This window comes from Sciurus carolinensis, chromosome 13 (assembly GCF_902686445.1).
Source record: "Sciurus carolinensis chromosome 13, mSciCar1.2, whole genome shotgun sequence".
Taxonomy (NCBI): domain Eukaryota; kingdom Metazoa; phylum Chordata; class Mammalia; order Rodentia; family Sciuridae; genus Sciurus; species Sciurus carolinensis.
In genome coordinates, this window is record NC_062225.1 from 55912052 (window position 1) to 55932649 (window position 20598).

Consider the following 20598-nt stretch of genomic DNA (forward strand, 5'->3'; position numbering starts at 1 on the left):
CTCGCCCCCCACAAAAAAGTTCCCTGAATATAGTACAGGGCTCAGCAAAATTTTTCTTTTTTCCTTCCCCTTCCCCTCCCTTTCTTTCTTTCCTTCCTTCGTTCTCTCTCTCTCTCTCCTGTTCTCTCTCTCTCTCTCTTTTGTAAAAGACCAGATAGGAAATATTTTAGGCTTTGTTGGCCATATGGTCTCTGTGGCAACTAGTGAATTCTATCACTGTAGCAATGAATACAGTCACAGACAATATATAAATAACTAAGTATGGCTACATGTCAGTGAACTTTATTTTTAAGTGACATTTGAATTTCATATAACTTTCACTTGTCACAAAATGTTATTATTTTTAACAATTTAAAAATATAAAATCCATTAACTTATGGGCTATACAAAAACAAGAGGTAGGTCATAGTTTATTGACTACAATCACTCTATAGAACAGTTTGGGGACCCATGTTCTAAGTTCATCTTAAAAAGTGCATAAAGATAAAGGTACATGGATGGTTACTAGAGCAAAACAGTGAAAAAACTGAAAACTGTTTCTTGTGAAAAAATAAAATGCACATTAGAGAAGAATTAAAACACCATAGAAACATGCAAAAAAATCTAATCCTATCCTCGAAATTCCACTATCCAGAGATAATCACTGATAATACTTTGGGACTATTCAGATGGTCTTTTATGCAAAAAGCTATACACAATCTTCTCTTACAGCTAAACATCTTCATGTCTATCTAGTCATCTAGTCTCTTTTTTATTTTCTGTAAAATACTTTTTTATTTTTTGGTTAGCTTTGTCAGAGATGTCATTAGACAACTTAAAAGAGAAACACTTCTGGCACTTACATTTTTTTAAAATGATAAATCCAAGAGTCCCTAATGTGAGGCATAAAACAGTAAACCTCTGAAAACTTAATTTTGACAAAAAGGAATGATGAAGATGATGGCAACGGCTTCAGTGACATTTACATTCCTGGGTGCTAAGCTTGTGCCATGCACTGATAAATGCATTTTCCTTCTTCCAATAAATTACAAGTAAATAACCATCTCAATTTTATAGATGAAGAAGCTAATAGACCCAAGAGATTAATAACAAACCCTAAATTCTGTTTCTTCCACTATTTTTAGTCAATTCTGGGTTTTCCACCTCTTCTTGAATCATTTTTTGAACTGTTTTATGAACAACTTTAAGTCCTAGCAATGTCATTAACATGTTCTTTAAAACCTCAAAGAACCCATCATTTCTATATCTTTTCAATTAAATTTGTCTGGAATTAGTACACAAACCCACCAACAGAACCTCTAATATTAAAATATGACAAAGGTAGCACAAAAAAAAATTACTGGCCTATTTAATTTTAATGAAATGATATTTTGGCTAAAAGAATTCAGAGTAAAAGGTATATTCACAGGCCTACTTAAAGTGTTTTGATTTTTACACTCCATGCCTATCTATTATAAAACCCATAATCCTTAATGTAGGACTGTATACCTCTCAGAATGTTCTGGTACTGTTGTGACTAATGGATCTAAGTTTTACTGCTTTTCAAGAATTTATTACTTTTAACCATATGGTTAGTTAAGAATATGTTTGTAACAACCTAATTTCAAGGAATGAGGTTTTAAAAGTTCTTATATTTCCCTCTCCACATTAAGGGAAATAGAGACATTTTTAAAAAGAAGGCATAGTAACAGTGATAAAAGATTCCATAATAACACCCCCCCCCCAAAAAAAGGGATAATTTAAGGGCTATTTTTCCTAATTAAAACATAAATATTTAAATTTGTATTTTCATGTCTTAAATTTTACCCAGACAATTCTGACTTGCAGTATCATGTAGGAGGTGCTCTAGGTCCAGCTTACACCCTATTCTTTGGCCCAAGCCCAATGTAGGGACATTGCCTGTACTTTGCTTAGGGAAGTAGAACGAAAAGGGCACAGACATGAACTAGTCTAACACTTGAGGGCTGAAGGGGAGTTGATTTTAGCTTTACCATTTCAGAATGCTATGAACTTGAATGCATTCCTTTACATTTCTGAACATGAATTTGTTTCCTGGAGTATCCACTTATGGATTGGATATGATGATTAGAAATAATATATACTGGCCCCCAGAAGACACTAAAATATCAGAGGCTTTAAAAATGTTACCAGTACTAGCTAGCATCTTTAGCTTTTTTATTTTTTTAAAAAAATAATTCTCCCTTTCAGTTCTTGTGGGTCATACCACAAATGTCAACATCTTCCTATGTATAGTATCTGCCTGACAAAAGTTCTACTGATCATTAAATATCTATATTACTCCTTGGAAACACTATGGGGATTTCCATGTTCTTAGCAGTTCAAGTGGCAGCTAATTTACTATATAAACTAAGGATAGCTAATCTGTATAGTAATGGGCAAGGTCTAGGAACATAGTACTTATTCATTTGTTTTTGGCTTCAAAATTCCTTTTAAGTCTATAAAACACTGCCACAATTTAACATTTTACTCTATACTAGAAAAGCATAAAATCCCATTAAAGTTATGCTTCATTTTCCATAGAGAAAATATCTTATGTAATATACTAACGAATATACCATTCACTGAAATGTTTCTTATCTGGCCAGCACGACTGGCAAACTATGGGGTACGATACAAATAACATATGCTTTAGATTTAGCAGGACCTAAAATCACATTCATGCACTGACTAGCAGTATGAGATCTAGGTCTTAGCCTTTCTATCTAAAAATAGGAACAATTACCACCTCTTACAACCATAATGGTAATATAAGTACAGCTGAGTATATAATAGGAGCTCAAAATTGGTAACTTCTGATATATAACCAATCCAAGAAAGGGATGGTACATTTCAGTGATAACAGCAAAAAGCAAGGCTGTTGTTATGTCAGGGGTAGGGAGGGAGATTATGGGTTAGTTAGTCTTGCCTTCATCTCCCACCTCCAGGGAGGCACATCAAGTAAATGTACTGAGCATTAGAACTATGTGTTTAGTACTGCCTCTATAGGTCATGCTTCTCAAAGGGCATCAAAGTCCTCCCTTCGCACCAAAAGGCAGTTAAAAACAAACAAGAAAACCCCAACAACTCTCAGTGGAGGAACTTAGTGGGCAGCTTAAATCTGGAAAAGTCTTTCCGATTTGGGGAAATGCTTAACAGTGAGCTCATTGTGACCTGGCTAATAATTTACAAGGAAAACAGTGAGTGGAATATATTCTGGACCATTTCCTTCTCTAGGAAGGATAACCATTTTATAACCACAGCAATTTAAATAAAGTATCACAAAAATGCAAAGACTCTAAGGACTAAAATAAAATAAATTATGATAACATTTTCCTTATACATTTTATCTAAAACTGCATACATTTATTATTCATTTACAAACTTTAGGATACCTACTTTCTTCTAGAACAAATTTTAGGTCTGAAAAAAACTAACTGGCTTCAAACAATTTGACAGCTTGTAATGAATCAAAAAAGGAAGGAAAGAATGAAACAAATGGCAAGTAAACAATCAGGACAACTTCTCTTTTTCTGAGGTAGCTTTTCTACCACCATAAGAAAAAAATTAACATCTCAAAATTAGTCTGTTCTTTAGGGAGGTATCTGAGAATGGTGTTTTAAAATCATTTAAGAAAATGAATGTAAAGAGAATTAGGTTGGCCAAAAATTACAGAATAGAAACAAGTAATATACCTCAATTTTGTTCTATGCATCATGTAACATACTAGTTTATTTTAAAATAGGACAATCAAAAACCCTTAGCTAGTTAACAGAACTGAAATAAAACCTCACCTATCAAATGCAGAAAATAAGTAAACTGAAGAGATTTTTTAAAATATTCATTTTAACATTTGGGGAGTACCACATGTGGAAAACATTATGATAAAGTTCAAGTTCTCACATGAGAATACTCAAAACCCTCGCTCTATGCATATTTACTCTAAATCGGCCCATAATTTAAGCAAACTTTATTCTCTGGACACCAACTGTGTAGCAACTTAGAAACTGAAAATTAGAAAGGGTGGAGTGTGGCTGGACAAAAGTGGTACATGCAAGTACAATGACCAGAGCAAGCAAAGACCAAAGAAACCATAAGTACAGTAGGCTAGGGACACAAAGTACACATATACACACTGTAGGACATGAAAAAGGGAACACATGGAGATATAAAGATTTAAGACAGAACATTATGAACAGCTATAAGTCAGGAAGTTACAATTTTTTAAATGGCTAGATTTTTCAGAAAAACACAAATTACCAAAGTTGACTTGATAAGAAATAAATCAATAGACGGGGCTGGAGATGTAGCTTAGTGGCAGAGTACTGGCCTAGCATGTGCGAGGCCCTGGGTTCAAGCTGCAGCATAGGGGATAGATAGGGGTGGTGTTAATAGACCATAACCTTTAAAGACTTTGAAGGAGTAATTAAAAATCTTTGCACAAGGAACACATTAACCCTGGCAGGTATTCTGGGCAGAAGAAGTCAATTTGTCTAACAATTCTGACTTCTAATTAATAAATGACCAGGGCAAGAGGTCAAAGGTGGCATAATAGCCAGTTCAATAAGGCAAGAATAAGAAAGGCATACAAATTGGAAAAAATAAAAAACTTTTTATTTTCAAATGACATGATCATCCACATAGAAACGCCTAAAGAATTGTTTAAAAAGAAAAACCAAAAGCCAAAATCCCTGAACTGAATTGTAAATGAGATCAACACACGAAAATCAATCACAAAAACTACATACCAGTAACAAACACAGAAACGGAAACTAAAAGAAATGCAAGGATAAAGAGAAAGGCTGATAGGACATTTCCTTTAGCAAGAGTTCTAACTTCTCTATGCCCCTAAAGGATGAATCCAAATGGCAGGGGAAAACTATGCTAGCTGCCCTAGAGTCACCACTGCCTTTACGCTCTCCTGGGGAGTGGTGAACTCTGAGAACGTGGGTCTACAACCTACTCCTCAGCCACACAGGTCCATCCTCTTCCTCCACTGTCTCTCTCCCAGGTCCAGTCTTCATCATGGACTAACTGCAACAGTTGCCTGTATAGTCTACCTTCCTCCACTCTCACTTCCCTCTGGAGTGTCTTCCAGAATATTGATCCTAGGATTTCAAGCATCGAAGAATAAAAATTTTAAAATATAAAATAAAATTTTAAAAAATCAAGGGAGTCTGAGTCTGGTTGCTTCCTCTACATTTTAAGAACTGTGCACAAAAGGAGTAAAACCCCAACTAAGAGTACTATAAGAATATGAGGATAATATTGTTGAAATTAAATCACCTGGAAAATGAAAGTGATCAAATGGTTGTTTATTATAAAAAAAAAAAAAAAAAAAAAAAAAACTTCCTCTAAAAGAATTCTTACTGGCTACTCTTGAATCCTTCTGAAAACACACACACACAAAACCTTTCAGGAAAAAATTAATATTTCAAATGTTAAAAATGTAAATGAACAACCAAAAGAGATTTGTGAAGAATCTTTCACGGGAGATGTTAAAGTAGATAAGCAATGCTCTTAGCCAGCTGAGGTAGTCCTTCCTCTACAGGTAAACTGAATATTAGCTAACCTCAAAGATCTGTGATTCTTTTTTTAATATTAGAATTTTAAAAACATAGCATTCCATAAATAGACTCTTTAAGATCTAACAGTACAACAGTGACAACTCTAATTCCAATCATACTACTTTTCAATTAAAATAGAATACTAACATTATAAAATAGCACATCTAAACTGAGCTCAACATATACACACATACATACAAATATTTTTAAAAAGAGTATGGGTAGGCATAATTATAGCAGCACATATCATAATGGCAAAGTATGGAACCAGCTTTTATTGAATGGATAAAGAAAAGGGAGTATATATACACAACAGAGATTTTTTTAGCCATAAAGAAAAATGAAATTATATCATCTGCAGGAAAATAGATGGAACTGACAGCATTATGTTGAACAAAATAAGCCAGACTCAGAAAGTCAAGAGTTTCATGTTCTTTCTCATAGATGGAAGCTAGAGAGGAAAAAATAAAAAATAAAAAAAGATTTCATGAAAATATAAGGGAGACCAGTAAAGTTGAAGAAGGAAATCAGGGAGGGAGGAGGAAAGGGCAAGGGGATATAATGGGGTTAACCAAATTATGTTATGAGCATGTATAAATATGTCACAATGAACCCCACTAATATGTATAATCATAATGTGTGCACAAAGATTATGGGTAGTGAATACCAATACAGTCATCTCCAGTCAGCTTTTGATTATTTTAATTTTATTTTTTTCCTTTTTTGTATTTTCAAAAAAGGAAGTGGATCTTGAAAAAGGCTTACTTTCATATTATAAATCCAAAGTTATATGTAAAATGCAGAGTAAATAAACTTTTTAAGGAAAACATGGAACAGTGAGGAAAGATGAGAAATGAGGGTTGGGGCAGGGGAAAAACACAATTAATAGGAAAAGAATAACAAATTCAGGTTTTTGGCTGACTCTCAAACAGTACTGGGGATTAGTGGTAACATGGATTGACACATAGGAAATACACTTTCCAAGAGAGTGCCAGTAGGAAGTAATGTGCATTCCTTTGTATACAGAGATACTATTTATAGGTCAACCAACAGAAACAGACTATGTGATGCATAATATTAACTAGTACAGCTGAGCTTAGGTGACAATTTCCAAAATGTAATAAAAAGAAGGAGAGAAAAAGCAGTTGGAGGAATGGTGTGTATTCCATTGTTTTAAAAATGCTTTTTGTGTCAGTAGCATTCTGATATGAATTCAACTGCTAACATGTCAATCACTTATGAACCCAACTTTACTCATTTATCAGTCTCTTCTGGTTGCAAGGTTCTGACACTCAGTAGATCAACAAAGGTGTGCGTGTGTGTGTGCGGTGGGAGAGGATGCTGATAAGCATGAATTTAATAATAAGGGAAACAGGAATTGTCACAGAAATCCAACAACAAAATAAGTAACACAAGTGGGCCTGGCCCTTACGGATACTGGACTTGAGAACCTGGCTTAATTCCACCAGGACTGCCCTAGGAACTGACAGCAGGAGCCACAGGGGCTGGTGGATCCTCATTCAAGAGCTCTGGTCATTATTGGGATTAGGTAACTCCCTGGGTATCAGCTTTTGGAATCTGATTTGCCTTCAGTCACCAGCTGGTATCTCTGTTTTCAGGTTCTGTTTTCTTTTTCTATTTCACAGGTGCCACTTTCTTATACTTCTCACTAACTATTGGGTGAGGCCCCTCTTATCTCCTTCTCTTGACTTTTTAAATTCTGCTCCTACTACTTAACTACCGAGCTCTGTTTCTTTTTGTGAGTTTTATGATACACATCATTATGTGTATACTTATAGGAACCACCACTTGTCTACCCTGAGTATATCCATAAAAAATTTAAATTAAAAGCAAGAGTTATATTTTAGTCAATCATAAGGCCTGTGAGAAACAAGACCGGTGAAGCTCATTCCCATCTGGACAAAACTTTCTTTGCCTGTGCACCCAGTTGGGGCTGGTGGCTGAACCATGACTGCCATCTTTAATTTAGGTACTCTCACCAGTCCAACCACCCATGGCCAAGTGAGATAAGACAGTATGGACACCTGGCTTTCTCCCTTGGCAAGTGTTCCCCTTACACATAACTGTGGAACCACAGCAAATGAAATTACTTAGTGACAACATATAATAACATAGAAATGTTTTGATACCTGAGGTCGTACTTTAGCATTTCACATATCGTTTCCCTTGGAACTCCGGTATACTACAGGATATTAAGAGGTGTTCTACAAATAAAGGTTTCAGTTTGAGTAAGTTAATGCATCAGTTTTCAGAGAAAATATCCTCCTGGGTATTATTTCTCAAATTTGACAATGGCAACCTTATTAAGATCTCACAGGACTAACACTCTGTGAAGCAATTTGAAAAATGCTGTCCTACAGTACTACAAACATCTCCACAGTCCAGAAACCAATTTAAGTTTCAAGAAAGTAGGGTCTTTGTTTTGTGCCATATTTGGTATATATTAGATGCTCAATATACAAATGTTCATGAAACTAAGTCATTAATATCAATGCTGAAGGGAAAATGGGAAATAAAGGACTAAATGGAAAAATAAAAACAAAAGGACTACTATTTCTGGTAGCAACTTAGCAACCCTCTTGTTGAAAAAAACTAAAGATCCTACATACAAAAATTAATTTTTTTTTTTTAAAAACCTCAAAATAAGAAGTTGACAAGATAGTGGAAAATGCCAAACTAAATGATAACAAGTAGGAACACAAAGAGGTCATGGAACAGCCACCATCCCACCAGACCCTGGCCCTGATACACATTTGTACGTGTATTTCAAATTAAGTGTTTTCAATGGCCTCAGATGATAAATTTTAAAATGTCAAGGTACAGATTTCTCAAAAATGTCATTTCTGTCAAGGTACAGATTTTGGATCACAGTTTCAGAAACTTCCATCCATGTGTGGCTGGCTCCATTTTTCCAGGCCTATGATGAGGCAACATCATGACAAGGGTCACAAGGTGAAGCAAAGCTGCTCACCTTGTGGCAGCCAGGAAACAAAGGGAGAGGTTACTTTTGCAAGGAAGTCTGTCTCCTGAAACCCATGAAGATATGAATCCATCATTGGATTAATCCATGATCATGAGTTCAGAGCCCTTATGATCCAGTCACCTCCCAAAGACCCCATCCTCCAAACCGGCTGCATTGGGGACCAAGTCTTCAAAACAGGAACTCTCAGGACATTTAAGAATCAAACCATAACAGAACTCCTTCCCCACACTAGAAATCTCAAAGGGCTATGACCTCAGGTGAGGGTAAACTACAATTAAACCTAAATCCAATGCCACCCCCTAAGAGACTTCAGGGAAGGTTGTTTAAGTCCCAAAAGAATCAAGAGAAATAAGAATGGAACAAGGATTTGCAGTCTGGGTTTGCATGGAGTTATATTATAATCCAGGTAACTTCCATCTGTGAAATTCTTTTAAAATATTCCTGGGCTTGTGGTACAAACACATTTTAGCAAAAGCAAACATAAACCCTCTTTGAAGGAAGACATCATTCTAGGTCTCAAAGAATACCCACAAGTAACTTTAAGAAAAATAAGCAACAGAATCAAATCTAGCATACACGAACCAAATCATCAAGGATAAGAATAAGTATACACAAGAATGGATAGTTCCACAGTTACTGTGGGTTATCAGAATGACCAGATTCAGAGTTTAATGCTAAAATGCTTACCAACCATACTAAATAAAAGTAAAACCTGACAAAAATTAGTATGGAAGATATGCAAAGAACCAAATAAAAGTATCTGCAGTCAAATTCTTTTCCCAAAGGAAAACTCTAAGTCTAGATGCTTTTATTGGTGAATTCTATCATTTGAAAAAAAAAAAAAAGTTTTTTTCTAAATATTCCCCATATTATTTTATTAGTCTAGCATAACCTAATATCAAAGACCAACAAGTACACTATGAGAAGAAAAAATACAGAATAACCTCAGGCATGAATACAGATACAAGTCTTCCATGTTATTTTTTAAACAAAAATAAGTTAAACCCAGCAATATATAAACATGATCAAGTTAGATACAGCCTCAGAATGCAAGGTTGGATTAACATTAGAAAATCAACTAATGGAAATTATCACAATGATAAAGAAAAAAAAGCATATGCTAATCTCATTAGATATAGAAAAAAAACTTTGTAAGATTTGGCATCCATTTGTGATAAAAACTTTTAAGCAAACTAGACTGAAAAATAAACTTTACTTAACCCGATAAAGAATTTCCAAAAAACAGATGTCATCATATCCTTGATGAAGCACTGAGTGAAACCACTGAGATTTAAGTGTTTCTTCAAAATAATGATGCCCTATCTACATTGTGATGAAGATACTAACCAGCTTAAGAAAAGAAACAAAAGACACTGATTAATTTTATCCCTAGACACAAAAATATCATTATGTTTGTATGCTATAATTACATATTCCAAAAATTCAAAATGATCAACGAATAAATTTTAAGAATTAGTAGGAATTTGGAAAGGATAGCAGGCTCCAATAGATATATAAAGTATGCATTTTATTCCCACATGTTTGTAACAAAATGAAATGTAAAAGTATATATCTTTTACAATGGCCTCAGTGGTATGAAATACCTAGGATATACCTAAGATCTGCAAATTTTTGCAGGAAAAAAGCATTATTTGTAATGATAAATTATGTGACACTAAAATGAAAGATTTCTGTCCGTCAAAAATACCCAGTAGGATCAGGCACATGCCTGTATTCCCAGCGGCTCAAGAGGCTGAGGCAGGAGAATCAAAGCCAGCCCCAGCAACTTAGCAAGGCCCAAAGCAACTCTCAAAATAATACCAGGGATGTAGCTCAGTGGTTAAGTGCACCTGGGTTCAACCCCTGGTACAAGAAAACAAAACAAAAAAACCCCAAAAATCCACCAAGTAGGAAATATTTTTAATAAATATTGATAAAAGACTAAAAGACATTCAGAAAATATAAAGAACTCCTACAAAAATTAGTAAGAAAAGATCACAAGATGGGAAAATGGGTGAAAGATTTTCACAGATACTTCCCAAGAAGAAATCTGAATATGAAAAGAGGCTCATCCTTCTTAATAAAAACCACAAAGATACAGTTCTTCTGCCCCAAAGACTTTCATTTTATCAATACTATGAGCCAGCAAGAATGTAGAACAATAGGAATATTACCTGTTGGGGTGAATATAAATTAGCATAATAACTGCTTTGAAAAATAGTTTGGTATTGTCCAGAGAATGTGAAGATATGAAATTTTCTACGACGCAGCAATTCTACTCCTAAGTACAAACTTAAGATACTGGTGCCTATGTGCACCAACAAATATATACTAGAATAGTCATAGCTACATATTTCAGAATCATGAAACAGAATGAAGAATACATATATTGTGGCATGTTCATATAAGTTCAAGACCAGCCTCAGCAACTTGGCAAGAATCTGTCTCAAAAACCACCTGGGACTGAAGCTCTGTGGTAAAATGACCAGAAGTTCAATCAGTACCAAAACAAAGTAAGACAAAAATAAAAACAAAATTAAAAACTATATCATGTAGGGATACAAATAGATGGTAACCTTTACAGAGAAGGTTATTTGCCAAACTATAAAAATGCTTACTTCTGAGGGCTGGGGTAGAGTGGCAACAGGTAGTGTTCAACTGGAAGGGGACAATACAGCAAGCCTCCTGGTATATTCCCAATATTCTATTACTTAATCTGGGCAGTAAATATGCCTTATAACTGCTCATTAAGCTATCTTGTATTCACTGTTCTCTATCTGTGTGTATACATATGGAGAAATATATATCACATTTTATCATAAAAAAGGGAAATAAAGAGCAAAAAAAATAAAAAGCATACATGAGAGAGCAAAGAAAGCAGTTATTTGTTGTAGGCAACAGCAAAGTGCTACCAACGATCACCTGGCGTGTTCAGTGAAACCCAAATAATGGTTCAGCCCCACAATGGACTATTATTTCTCTAATTATATAACTGTTATCATTACTATAAGATATTATATCTTAGGACAATCTCTAATCCAATAATCATGGAAATTGTCTTTTGCCAAATTTTTCTCTACTTGACTTCAATATGGTTATATATGTTTTGCCATTCTGAGAAAGCCACAAATATTTGGCACAGCCAATTCAATTGAAGGTTCCACTAAAGGAAAACATAGAACATTCAATTATACATTGGTAATTACTTCAAACATTATAAAATTAAATTATATAGTAAATAGTTAATTCAACAACTTTCAATAAGAATATTTTTAATATATTGTAATTCTCCTTGACAAATTATTCTGCTACAATTATCTATTAATTCTAAGATGTTATTCTTTATTAAAGAATCTGAGTTCTTGTTCATTTTGCACCTTACTAGCCACATAAAGCAATTTGAACTTGGCTCCCTTATTTAATTGTATGACATTCCTCAGTCCATTAACAGCCTCAAAGTCTGGCCCACTTTGGATGTTCTCCAATGTACGTCAAATTTACTGTATCATAAAAATTAACATTTCTCCCCAAACTGGGATGTCATACCATGTTTCTACTGAACTGCTAGAAAATATTTAGGAGTATTTTACTCCTCCTTCCCTTAACATCATCATATTTAATACTGCTTCGTTCATCAGCTTTTTAAAAAAAGTCTCTCAAATGTACCTTTTCTATTTTCACTGCCAGTAACCTTGTCCAGATTTCTTTTGCCACATTCTTCCATGTCTACAACACCTTAGTCTCTCCTGTCTTCCTAGACTCATAGCTCTGCCAGAGTTATTTCCTTTCTGTAACATTTAATAGTTACAGCATCGGGTGCCTGATGTTCACTCACTGCCATCTATAATTAGGCTCCACTTTATCCAAACAATTCTTCCTACTCTGAAGCACCTCCTCCATTCTATTTTTAACATCTACATCAAGTTCTAATATATACCTGTTGCTTTCTCTAAAAGGGTTTACAGTTAACCCCACAATTTTTTTTTTTTTTCAGATCACTTTCAGGCATGTGTCAGTTTTATCTCTACAAATGTACCAGAAGATTCAAAAGACAAAGAATGGTTTTATATTGCTTCTTATAACCCAAGTACCTAAGAAAGGGATAAAAATTAACATTCAGATTTTTAAAGAAAAAGACAAAAAGCTATAGAATCAAGGTACTCTATTTTGTTCTGGTGTTTTGGTCTTGGCTCAGGTAACTGAGTATATCAACAGCAGGTCTGTGAGTTGGTTAGTTAAAGCATGGCTCACCATTTTGCCAAACTGATCAAACAATTAGCTTCAATGGGAAGGCTTCTATGAGATCCTGTTTAAACTACTGGATATGTAGTCTAAAAAATTACTGGCAATCAAATATTTAACGATTACTATCACTACATCTTCATTTCTGTTAACAAAGGAGGTCAAGTAGGAGGAATGGACTTAATTTTTCTTACTCCACCCAGTGAGAACTCTTTTCTCATCAATGCTACAGAAAATTAGTGAGCAAAACCATGAAGCTGCAGTTACACTATTTCTTCTTATTGTCCAATCATTAAGAACCTTTGTACTTCAAAAGTTTGGATTCTCCTGTGTCTTTTACCATGTAATTAAGAGAATATTAAAGTCTAGTTTTTTTCTCATGAAATGTTACTGTATTTGCTTCTCATTCCATTCTTGAACCTCTGAAGAATAGACTGTTTCTATCTTATTTGCACTTGTTTTACATTTCCTTTAAAAAACAGAAGTTAAGTGTGTGGTTTGTGATTGGGGGTAGTGATGATAGAATTACAACAGATCAAGACACTACCTGAATGTTTAGAATACTTGTGGGAAAACAAAAGCCTTCCGAAAAACAATGTAACACAGCAACCGAAGTGTCCACTGACAGATGGCCAGATAAACAAAAACTTGTACAAATAGAACATTATTCAACCTTAAAAAGGAAAGAAATTCTAATACATGGTACAACATGGATGAACCTCCAAGACTTCATGCTAAATAAAATATGCCAGTCACAAAAGAACAAATATGTATGTCTCCCCTCACATGAAGTCCCCTGAGTAGTCACATTCATAGAATCACAAGGGAGAAAGGTGGTTTCCAGAGGTTGGGAGAGGAAGGAGATAATAGTGTATAATGGGTAGAGAGTTTCTGTTGGGGAGGATGAAAAAATTTTGGTGACAGGTGATGATGGTTATATGACAATGTGAAGGCACTTAATGCTACAGAACTGTAAACTTAAAAATGGCAAATTTTATGCACATTTTAGTCCAATAAAAAAAGTATCACAGAAGAACTATGCGACCTTTTAAATAACTTCATGTTCTATATGATGAGTCCATCTTGAGATATTTAAAAGGATAAACCAAGCCCTTTACAACTGGCAGTATCTACTCTTCATGTAATGAAGAAAAGAAAAACAAAATTTAAGTATAAGAAGTAGACACTAATGTCTACCTAAGCAATTACCCTTGTTTACATGGGTATTTAAATAATGCTATCTGCATGTGTCTCTGGTATTTTTGCTGTACTTTTCCTGAAAATCTTTATTCATTAATTCAACATGGGCCATGGACCATGTGGTAAACTTCATATAAGGTGCTGGAGATAAAAAGATGAAAAACAGTCTCTGAGAAGTATACAATTCAGTAGAGAAGGGAAACAAATTATAATACAATTTAAGTGTGAATTAAGAGTGCCATGGGAATGCAAAGCACAAAGCAACTACCTCCAGTTGAGGGAGTGCGGCAGACTGCTAGCTGTCCCCAAGCCTGTTCTCCTTTTCTTCCATAATAATATAATTAACTGGTATAGCGCTACCCAGAATAAAGATTATATTTCTCAACCACCTTCATAGCCATGAACGAAGTTCGAGCCAGTGAAATGAAGCACATATGTATGGTGGAAGCTTTAGGAAAGCTTTCTTTCTTTTTTAATTTTTTTTTTTTTTTTAGATATACATGATAGTAGAGTGTATTATGATATATTATATATACATGGAGTATAACTTATGTTCTAATTAGGATCCCATTGTTATGGTTGAACACGATGTGCAGTTTCACTGGTCGTGTCAAAAACAGAGAAAAGTTATGTCCGATATGTTCCACTGTCTTTCCTATTCCCATCCCTCCTCCCTTCCCTTCATTCCCCTTTGTCTAATCCCATGAACTTCCATTCTCCCTGCCCCGCTTATCGCGTGTGAGCATCTGCATATCAGAGAGAACGAAGGCCTGGAAAGCTTTCTTAAGCTGGCACAGGCCCTTCCTTCCTTCTTTTCTTTCCTTCTTTCTTTTTTTTTCCTTCCTGTATCCTGCTGTTTAAAATAAAGTCCCCAGTTTTGGACTATGAGGGCTAGGGTCAAATCTGGGACATTCTGAAGGCATGAGCTAAAAATGACTTTACGGAGCAGAGCTGTCATTTCAGCCCTACATTAGGAACTCTGAACTCCTACTGAAATTAATGCTGTCTGTAGCTGGTGGGATTTTGGAAGGGTTTCTGTTTCTTGCTACATGCACCTAAGTCTAACATTCACAGGGAACAGGCAGGCTTCATAGACAAGAGGACCTAGAGTTAGGTTTTAAAGAATGACTACTCATCAGGTAGAAAGGTGCATTTCAGACAGAGACACTGCAAAGGCACAGACTCAGACCTGCCTTTCCCAGAAGCAGAGAGGGATTCCAATGGCTGAAGTACAGGGCAGATGTGGTACAGTGAAAGAAAAAGCAAACTGAAAGGCAGAGAAGAGAGAGACTAAAGGGTGTTACATGTCATGCTAAGCAAAGTGCTTTTATTCTTTGACTTTGTCTTACAAGTGATTATGAGTCCATAGATAATTCACTGCATGTTTTAGAAAAGCCAAACAGATCAGTCAGAAAACAAAGCAGTATGAACCAATGTATGATGAGGACAGGGACTAGAAAGAAAAAACTTACTTCATGATAGAAAGGTACATTACTGTTTTAGTAAATGCAAAGGACTAGAAAAAATACTGGTACAAAAGAAAACATTAAAACGTCTGAGAAAATTAAGGTAGAGGAATATGGACAATACATATAATTTGGAAATGTCTAGATTATAGGATAAAGCTGCTCTCCGCCCTTTCCGCTGTAGTCATTTCCCCGCTTCCCAACTTCTTGTCAATCTGTGAACATCCTAGCTAGCTCTTGGTTCATCAGTCAGCTTGCAAGTATTCTCCGTTATTGGTCCCGTTAACCAGCGGAATTTGACTGCTTAAGGATAGCTCGCTGCCATTTCTCTCTCTCCTCGCGTGCACTCTCTCTTTTCCTCTCATTTTCTCTCTTACCCTGCAGGGAGACACTCTGTTTGCTTAAGAAACCCTCTTATGTGAGTTCTCATGTCCGGAGTGGTTTCTGGGCTCTTACATAGATTAAGTAAGGATTGGAATATCTCTGCCTTTAAAGTAAACAGGTAAATTAATTATGTTGTAACCATAATCACCTACTGATAATAAATTTCATTTTTATATGCCCACATTCACGGTTCCTTTTCACAAATGGTTGTCATAGATTAGTAAGTCTTAGCTGAACATTATCTTATCTATAGTAGGAACTTGGTATTTGATGATCTGATCCCTATCTAAGGGTTGTAGGCAAGGAACAACAACAACAACAACAAAAAATCAGCACTCTTGAAGCATATGAGGAACTTTAATTTTTATTTAAGCAAGTAGTATACTTTATTGTTCTGTGATGATCATGTGTAATTTTTATAACTTTTAAATCTTGTAAAAATAAAAAATTCCATCAATGTCCAATTATGAAAACAAAATAAAACAGCAGCAACTATTGCCTCAGAAATATTAGACAAATAACTCAATAGTATATGGCTTCAGTGAATCCATAACTTATTAATTATACTCTTCAAAGTTTCAAATCAAAAAATTCTTTAAAAAAAAAGCTTTGCAATGTTTCCACTGCTTTTCTCTAAACATCCCTAAATTTAAGTACTGCATTTTAGCCTTTTAACAAATATTTGTTGAATAATAACCATACCCTCAATACAGTATGAGACATGTGAATTAAGTACCTGGAAGCTATAAGCACGGTTTTATGTTTTAAGCTTATATTCCTGTTTTCAAATGGTTTTAGTGTGCTTTTGGTATCTTCCACCAGATTATAAGTACCCTACTCTGTAACAAACATCAAAACACTGGTGCAGGTACGTGAGAAAACAATTTTATAAAGGGTACAATAAAAGTTTTTCTTAATTTAGACTTGTTACTCAAATCATTTGCATCTAAATGTAACTTTCACTTGAAAGAATATAGTAATAGCTTAAAAAAAAAACCCTGAGTTTTTTCACCTGCTATTTCTTCATCTCTTATAAAATGGTGTGGGAAAATATAGGCATCTAGCGAGACACAGTGGTGCACACCTGTCGGGAAGCTAAGACAGGAGGACCTTAAGTTCAAGGCCAGTTCAAAAAAGGTCTGGGGATGTAGCTCAGTGGTTAATTGCCTCCAGGTTAAATTCCCAGTCCTGCCTACCCCCCAAAAGAAAGGAATCCAGTGAGCAAAAAGAATTTTGACCATATAATTATTTTTCAATGAATGCACATTAAGATGTTAAAACTTCTTCAAATGATGATTCACCACACCATTTTTAAACATTGTAACAGTAGCTAACAGTGAAAATAGCTATTGTAAAGCTGGCTATAAATTCACCTGCTCATGGCCCCAGCTCTTAAAATCAAGAAACAGAATTACAATAATAATGAGTACTAGGAACAAAGAAAGGACACTGTTGTCAGTAAGCATTTATAGCTCTTAAAATATTTTCAATGAGGTCAAGCCTATGAAAGACACACACTTATTTCTTCTGACCTCTCCAGTGGGGTCTTCTTCAAACTATATTCCATAATGTCACCAGAGACTGTCAAATAAATAGTATTAGAAAATACAATTCCCTGTTCAAAATTCCCTGGTCTCTAATCCTTGAGAGATAAAAATGTAAATTCTTGTAAGTAGCATATTTGGTCATTGTGAATTTGTCCCCTGACTAATCATTAAGTTTTATTAACAGAGTTTCTTTTTCCTTCCTTCCAAGTTCTAACCACATAAGTTTCCTGAATGCAATAAGCTTACTTCTGTATGCTTTCCACACACTTCTGTTCCCTCTCTCTGGAATGCTCTCCCCCTCCATTTACAATACCTGACAAAATACTATACTCATTTCTCAAGTCTCTTTAAAGTCCCATCCCGTGGCATGTTATAAAGCAGCTCTCAGAATGGGCAGGATGCCGACACACTAAGTTCTGCTGCAACACTGGTTTTGAAAACTCCAAGTTGACTCAATGTGCATGTTACCTTGGGGAAAAATATGACAACAATACAAATCCCATTTGCTCATGTGTCATTGAACACCAGATGAATGCAGAAAACTGTACCCAATTGTAGCCCAGGGCTCTCTTCTGAGAGGAATATACAGCACATAACACACACCCCAAACACCTTGCAGCTACCTCAGTTCACCTGTGTTATCAGTGACACCCATCCACATCTGGTATTAACTTTATATTGAATTTCTGACAAACTTCTACCATTTCACAATAACCACAAGAGGCAATTTTCCCATGCCTACTTCCACAAGCCAACTTCAGGTCTTTTTCAATGTGAAACACCATGTTTACTGTAATATTCCTTTTTCTTAACCATTTTAACATGAAAAACTAAGCTCTCATTTTTATTAGGTTAGGCCCTAATCCCATTTTTCCTTATATTTGGTGACTTTTAGGAATGAAATGTTCCTATGTACGTTTGTGGGTTTCTATGGTGTATACACTACCAGTTGATTTCAAACTACAAACAGCTTAGCTCTCAGGATCAGACCTGGCTCCAATATGCCTCACCCACAGTACTGTGCACTTACCTTCATCATAACAATCATTTCTTTTGCATAATAAACTGTTTTCCTGTTTATTCCAATAGACAGTAAGATTCTTGAGGACAGGGCCCTTGTCTTAGTCTTCTATAGCTGTTAAAACAAAAATACCAAAAACTGGGTGGCTTGTACAAAATAGAAATTTATTTCTCACAGTCTGGAGGCTGGAAGTCTAAAATCAAAGCTCCAGCAGATTTGGTGTCTGGGAAGGACCACTTTCTGATTCACAGAGAGTCATTTTCTCACTGAAACCTCACATGGTGGGAGAACTCTCATCTCCTTGGCCTCTTATGAAGGCACTAATCCCACTCATATAGGTTCCATTCTCATGACCTAGTCCCCTCCCACAGGCTCTACTTTCTAATACAACCACACTGGGTATTAGATTTCAACACATGAATTTAGGGAAGATAAAAGATTCCGTATACAGCAATCCCTTTTTCCTTAACACTGATATTTCTTGAATAGTATTCAGCAGACAGGAGGTCTCTTGCTAATGCAGAAACCATGAGGTAATGGATTTGAAATCTAACACAAACATTAATAGGCAATAATATTTATTTCTATAATAGAAAATTAATAATATTTGATTTCCCCAACCCCATCAACCCCATTATAAAAGATCTGGGAATTGAACACAAGTGTTTCTGATCACAAAGTTTATCACAAGAGAAACAATGCATCATTACTACCTACATATCCTCATAGACCTACAAATCTAATCCACTAAACTAAATACACCCTCAAGGTCTATATGAATTATAGATTAATTAAAAAACAGATTCTTGAGATAAGACTGACATTTTTCTCCTGAATGGTGAATTTACATATAATGCCTAACAAGCATATACATAATCTTTTATGGGAAAAAAAAAAAAAAGAAGAAGTTATACAGAATAAGACCCATCCACCAAATACAGGCCACTTTACTCAACCTAACCTAAATCTAAAAGTTATCCTGAAATCTAGAGCAAACAATACTAGCATCCTGAAATCTGAAATACAGGACATTTTATAGCATAGTAATTATCAGAGACTAAGTGATTTATTGACCAAAAATTACACCTAAGTTTAATTTCTTTACATATATGTATTCAACAATTTTAAGTCATGATGTTTATAATTTATTTAATGTTGTCTTAGGTAATAAAGAAAAGAGTGAATTTCAATCTATATGTTAGAGATCTTGGCAATAAATTAGATCTGAGCATACTAGCATGTCTCAAACAATGGAGAAAAATAATTTTACCTTCTTGAATTAAAATTTTGCTAAGAAACTAAGCCATACTGAGTGCTTTTGAAGTCATATGACATTGAGGAATAATTCTCAAATTCAGCATGTATCAGTCTAGCAGAGGGCTTTTCAAAACAAATTACTAGACCCCACTCCCAGAATTTGATTCAGTAAATCTAAGGTAGGGCCACAGATTGTGCCAACATTTGTGAAATAAACAAAGTTTCAGAAAAGAAACAGAAACTATGAAATACAGTAGTCACACCTTATCTGCAGGGATACATTCTAAGACTTGTAGTTGATGCCTGAAATTGTGGTAGTACCGAATTCCACATACAAGCACTGAGAGACAGTCAATCCAATAAAAGACAGCTACTACGTAACTGACTAATGAATGAATATTAACACAAGATTTCACATAAGATTTCATCACACTATTCAGGGTGCACCCAAGTTAAAATTTATGAATGTTTTATTTCTGGCATTTTCCATTTAATATTTTCAGACTATTGTTGACCTTGGGTAACTGAAACCATGGAGAAGGGAGGACTACTGTAGAACCAAATGGAAATTTTAGAATTGAAAAACTGAACAACTAAAATTAATCAGTTATTAAGTACAATGGAGATAACACAAGAAAGTCAGTGAACTTGAAGACAGACTGATGAAAATGATCTAGTCTGGAAAAAAAAAAAATGAACAGAACTCAAGAACCTTTGGTATATCAAAGGTCTAACCAGTACCCTAAAAAGGGAGTGAAAGAATACAATGGAGAAAAGTATCTGAGCAAACAATGACTGAAAACTGAACAAACCTGGTAAAAAGCACAAGTATATAAGATTCTAGAAACTCAGAGAAATCAAACAAAAGAAACCCATTCCCAGGCACACTGTAGTCCAAATAGTGAAAACTAAA

At 35.0% G+C, this 20598-nt stretch overlaps 1 protein-coding gene across 5 annotated transcripts in view; it reads right to left on the reverse strand.

Annotated features, from left to right (window-relative positions):
* Positions 1-20598, reverse strand: part of Socs5 (suppressor of cytokine signaling 5) — a 63193-nt gene that overhangs the window by 12087 nt on the left and 30508 nt on the right. For 2 of the 5 annotated variants that reach the window (XM_047523175.1, XM_047523173.1), the window contains exon 2: positions 18438-18542. The exons of the other annotated variants lie outside the window; for them this stretch is intronic. The gene's annotated coding sequence lies outside the window, so the exon portion shown is untranslated. The remainder of the gene's footprint in view (positions 1-18437; positions 18543-20598) is intronic. 5 annotated transcript variants of the gene reach the window in all.